This window comes from Camarhynchus parvulus, chromosome 3 (assembly GCF_901933205.1).
Source record: "Camarhynchus parvulus chromosome 3, STF_HiC, whole genome shotgun sequence".
NCBI classification, from domain to species: domain Eukaryota; kingdom Metazoa; phylum Chordata; class Aves; order Passeriformes; family Thraupidae; genus Camarhynchus; species Camarhynchus parvulus.
In genome coordinates this window covers 14,422,815-14,428,750 of record NC_044573.1, presented here as the reverse complement: position 1 = coordinate 14,428,750, position 5,936 = coordinate 14,422,815, and positions in this window count along the sequence as shown.

Below are 5,936 nucleotides of genomic sequence, written 5' to 3'. Positions count from 1 at the left end.
CTGTGTGAGTTCCTAGCAAATATCCCATTTCTAACTGTGCCATGGCAGGAATAAACAGAAGTTGGCTTCATCTTTCCTTGAAAAGACATGCAGAATGGTAACTGTTTCAATATAAATCTTTCAGAACACAGAGACAAAGCAACCGGCAGATTTATGAAAGTGCAAATGGACTCATGCATTTTCAGAAGAACTGAATGAACCACAGATGTTTCACATTTTGGATGCATCTTCAGGCACTTTGGCCCTGATTTTTGGAGTACTGCTTAATGGTCTGTTTCAGCTAGAGAAGGATGCTTGTGGTTGTTTTCTCAAAGAGAGTCCATGATACTGTCCAGGAGTGACCAAAAGTGCTCTCAGGCACTGCCAACCCTGATGATTGTGGTTCCTGGACCACTTAATTCTATGCTTGCTGCACTGGTAACTTTTCTTGCTCTGTTTCACATTGGCTTGCACCTTTATGCTTTATATTGATATAACACGGATTTAATTTATTTTCTTCTCAATTAACCTCAGCTCAGCTGGAACATAAAAGCTTTGGACTCCATTCATGCCCTTCCCCTCCACCAACTTCTCTGCTTGGTGGTCAAACAACAGTCATTGGCCTATAACATTTGCTACTTGCTCAGCATTGGTGCTTTTTCACTTGACCTGCCTCCTGCCCTGCAGAGAGGAACTGGTATTCCCTTTGGATCTGAGGCAAGCCTGAGCTTGGAAAGGAAACAAGAAGCTACCTCAGCAGCTGTGCAGGCTGTACCCTGGTGACAGGGCTTTTGCATTCTGGTAGTGCAAAATACACCTGTACTTTGTAATTGTCCTGTGTAATTTGGGTTGTCCTCAGCACACTCTGTATACTGATCAATTCTAACGAGTTTTCTTGCTTCTATTGAAATGTTTTTCTAGAGACATTAATGCCTGGCTCTCTCTTACTTCTCTAATTATTTTACCACTGTCTGCTCAGATATGTGTCTTCAAGAGGTTGTTTAGGGTCATTTTAATAAAAATCTGACTCAGTGTTCACTGTCACAAAACTTGTACCTATTATTTTGATCTTGACATGCTCCTTGCATGTACTGTTTGCCTCTGTTTGTGCATTTATTCAACAAAAGCTTACCAAAATAATTTCAGTGTGGTCTCAGTGAGACTTCTTGCAGTAGTGAGGAAGCAGGAATGGGAGGTTTTATAAGTTTTCTGCCTCGACCTTAGCTGCAAAAAATAACATCATCTTAACTGTTTTGATAGAGATGAAAGAGTGTAATCCACTTTGTGTGAAGGCAAGCGTTGGAATATAGATGTGCCTGTGGCTGATCTAATTTACTGTCAGCACAGTACACACGATTGCTATTGATAAAATTACTACAGCAAAATATGTCTTCCTTCTCAATAAACGTAGTCATTCAGGAAGGCAAAAAGGGCTAATCCTTGGGATATTTTCCAGGCGGCATGGACACGGGGCTGCAGATGTAAGAAGGGGTTGATTGTGCTGCTGGAGCTCTGGGTGTCGCTGTTGGCTCAGGTAACAGCCCAGCTTTCCTGAGCGCCTCCTGTCTTCTGCCCCTGCAGCTGCTGGCAGGAGAGGAAAATCTTGCTGCAAGGAGAGGGCTGGGAAAGCACCAGCAGCCCTGGCTTCCCAGAGCCCGTCCTGAACCATCAGAAAAGCCACCATGGGCATTTCAGCTCTCTGCACATCTTACATTTCTCTAAGAATGTCTCTTTCTCTTTTTGTCCCGTCAACCAGTGCAGATATTTATCGGCATCCTTTAAATGCAGAGGCTATACCAGGGAGTATTTCACATAAAACCCACTGGCAGATAGCCAAAGCAGGAATGAATCTGTACAATGAAGATCATCTGCAGGTCCAGGTGCTTAGTCTATGTGCACGGTGTGGGGATTTAAAAGCACCCTTAAGAAGTTATATTTGAATGAGTATCACAAAATATTTTTGGTCAAATGTTAATTTAGAGCGCTCTTCACTTAGGACCTTACTGTATATTTACAAAATACTCCTGTCACTTCAGAGACTTAAAACTTTCTCCTACTAATCTGTGTATGCAGGAATGACAAGTAGATACAGGAGATGGCTTAAACCTAGGCTTTTCCATTTAATCTGAAAAGCTTCTGTCTATTTCATGCTGTTATAGATGGATAATGAGATGATTGGCTCTCGCAATTAAGGGATAACTACTGTGTGAATATTAAGAAAAGCTTTAGTGATGTATAGTTATGTTATTGTAGTTTAGATGGCCTCTGTTCTCCCCATAGTTCCCTTCCCCCCCGTATTGTTACCATCAGACAGCCGGGGTTGTCTAGGACAGGTAAAAGAAGGCGTACATATGTGTCCCTTACCTGGGGCAGTTGGGAATGGAAAAGCTTCTTGCTAAGGGGGCGTGGCATGATAACACCTGACCCTCCAACCAAGTTACAAGAAAACAGTCTCCACCAATAAACGGCAAAGAAGAGCTGACTGACAGACTTTGGGAGGTGCCAGGGTTGGCGGATGCAACCCCCCAGCGGCTATAAAAGACTGAGCGTTCAGCCTGAAGATGAGCTGGCCCTGTGGTGTCTGTGAGGGGCAGTTCCCGGCGCTGTGAATTTTTCCTGATATAGTCCTTTTGTTGTATTTTTGTCAAGGTTTAATAAACTTTTTTAAATTTTCAAAGCAGTTGTTTCTCCCAATGCTTATAGCACTGGTGGGAGATGGCTACATCAGGTTTGCATTTACTTCAGGGTTTGGAAAGGTCTGACTATTTACATGGTGGTTTTAATAAAACCTTTGGATGAAATTTCATTGTCTGCCTTTTTCCTTAAAAACCAATTTCAAAACTTAAAGAGATCACATCTGTGCTGGATGCAGATGGGAGAACTTCTTCCACAGAGGCAGCTTAGAAATGTAGAATTAGTCCAGCCTCTATCTAGAAAATTCTATTGCAAGGGGTCTACAAAAGGCAGTGAAAGGATTTTTGGAGAACATGCTACTGAACCATTCCTGACAGTGGAGTGGTTTGCAGGCAAATGAATAACTTCAGGGTCAAGTTTTAAAGAGATCCAAAATAACCATATTTTTTACTCTTTGTGAAACAGTTCTAAGCCTGAGACTCTAAGAACCCTTACAGTTGGTACAGCCTGTCCTATATGATGAAAAATTGCCTTCGAATCGATCATAGGACCCTGATCGCCACCTCTGTAGAGTCAGCTATCTTAAATTAAAAAGCCTGGGCAATTGTTGAGAAAGAGCTTGTGCTGACTTTATATTCCTCTGCTCAGCAGGAACCACAAAAGCATCCTGTACAAAAATGGAGAATACCATGCTTGATGAATTCAGGCCATAAATCGAGCATCAGCCTCATAACTATTGATGGATTTCCTTCAGGCTCACTGGGAACATTACTGCTCTATCAGATTTTTATGGTTCCTTAGTTAAGAATACTCTCATAATTTTTACTCACCTTCCTCAGTAAAAAAACATTAACTTGTTGGAGGGGGTCCAGAATAGGACGTGATGTGTGGCACTGGTTCTAAAGCGAGCTATTAAGATGGAAGCTGGTGAATTTATTTGCAGTAGCAGCACAGAGGAGGGCAGCGACTCAGTGGCCCATGGTATCAGCTCAGATATTCAATAGCAAGGTCCAGTCCTACCATTGCAATACATATTATAAACACTAACTGGTCAAATGGGCAGTGTTGTTCAACAGTGACATCCAGCCAGCCTCTCAGAGTCCAAGGATTGCATGGGCTCCTCCTTGAAATCCAGGCACTCAGGACCAGAATCCAGATTCTACAAACATCCCTATGGAGACTAACAGAAGGAAACAATTGTATGGCCACATATTATTTCACATTTGATGTTATTATTACTATTTCCCACACTGTGAAATCAGGCATCTCCTCCAATCTGGCATAAATAGTATTCTCAGTGAAGTCCAATTACACTTTTTAATCCCAATCAGAGAAACTGTTTCACATGCTTGTAGAGTATCATATTTTTAATTAATGAGGGGATAGATCCAACTACTACAGTTAGTATCCAGCTCTGCTCCCACCCTAATACCTGCATGAGCATAGACAAGACTACAGAGAGCTCAGTCTCAAGAGGGACGCTCCTGCATACATTGCCCAGAAACACTGCCTTTAATTTTCTTGTGTCACATCATTAACTCAGCTCATTTGCTGACTTCTGGATTTTTTTCCAACATGACAGCTTTCCTTCTCCCTACCAGTGACCATCTGCAGTTCAGATCATTGGACCCCACCTTCTTGATTTCATGTGGTGCCCATTATTTTACAACAGCTTTAACACGTTCTCTTCTTGCTGCAGCTGCAGTCCTGTTAAATCACAAAGCAAGGCCCATACCTGGGAAAATGCAGATGAAGAGCAGGACACAACTGAGTGGCAGGAGTGAGGGGTTGCAAATGGAGCTGAAGCTTCACCTGTGAATCTCTGGAAAAGCACAAAGTTGGGAAGGATGCACACTTGGGTTTCACAAGAAGTGCAAACCTGAAGCAAGCAAAGACAGATGAGGAACAAGATATGTCTTTAGGGTCTGACTCTACAAACATGAGTAAGCATAATGCCCTAATGGAGTAAGAAGATCCACCTGGAAATAGCCCAAGAAAATATTGGCAGGATTTCTTTACACTTAGTACTGCCAACAGTAAGCTGGTAGTTCTGTAAAATAAGGCTTCCAAAATCAGAGACTGGTGTAAAAAAACCCCAAGGAATAGAAAACAATTATAAATGTCTGGTATTTGACCCTGTAAGACCACATTTTCACACTTCCTACATGATCAAAAGCTGGTAGATATTCATACAGTCTGTAAATACAAGAGCCAAGAAATTGTCCAAGTATTTCTGGCCTTCCGCTTAGCGGTTAAGAACATCTAAATTAGTCAGGCCTGGAATACAGAACTTTAGGAAGATGACAGAGAAAAGACAGGCCTTTCCAGCTTCTCAGCCCTCTGTGGGCAGCAACCTTATATCATATATATCCCCTTCCACTCATGCAAAATATTTCAGCAGTTGCTGTTAAATAGGATCAGCAAGACTACAGCCTTGCCTGCAATGAAATAACATGAAGGAGAAGTGACAATATGAACACTTCCTGTGCTAACAGATTGACAGCAGCAGTCCTCACAAGGCCTCTCCTGGTGATTATCCCATTAGGCTGCCTGTCAGACTCGGGAAAGTATGAAACACTTTTGGTATGCCAAATAGTTTGTTCTGTATTTGGTAGGAGCCCTTTTTCATAGAGAGCTTTCAGTTACCTGTTTTCTGATTTCTGCCTCCCAAAGATGAGAAGAGCATCTCAGTCTTCAGTCTCACTGGCAGCCATCAGAAATTCCACACACACCTGGAACAGAGCTGCAGGTGCTGCTCCACCAGTATTTCCTTTAGTAAACAAAAGCTGCAGAAGCAGAGTTTAGGAGGTGAGATTTACCCAAAAGGCCATGTCAGCACTGACTTGAACCAGACAACACTGTATGCCAAGCACATTCCTCAAGTTTTAAATTCAGCCTTGCATCACATCTAGAAATTACTGTTGGGCCAGGCCAACTGCCTACATGATTCCTCCTCTCTGTACAGATTGACAGGAGGCTTCTCTTCTCTCTCTAACCTTAACTTTGCTTTCTGTATTGTGTATATACAGTGCAGTGAGTGCCAAAAGTAAGTCTACATTTCCTTTCCCAATATGCAAAAGTCAAAATGTAGGTATGACATGAGTTATTTCATAGAGGAAATATTATCTATTCATAGCAGACTGTTTGTTTCAGACATGGTTTTCCTTCCTTTTAGATAGTCTATTGTTTGTCTTTTTCATTTGTATTAAAAATAAAATCTTTGAGAGCTGCAAGAGAGAAAAAAAAATATTTCTTCTGAAACTAACAATTCTCCAAACAAGAAGGTTAGTTTTTTCCTGTTTAGACATTATGTTCAAAGAGAG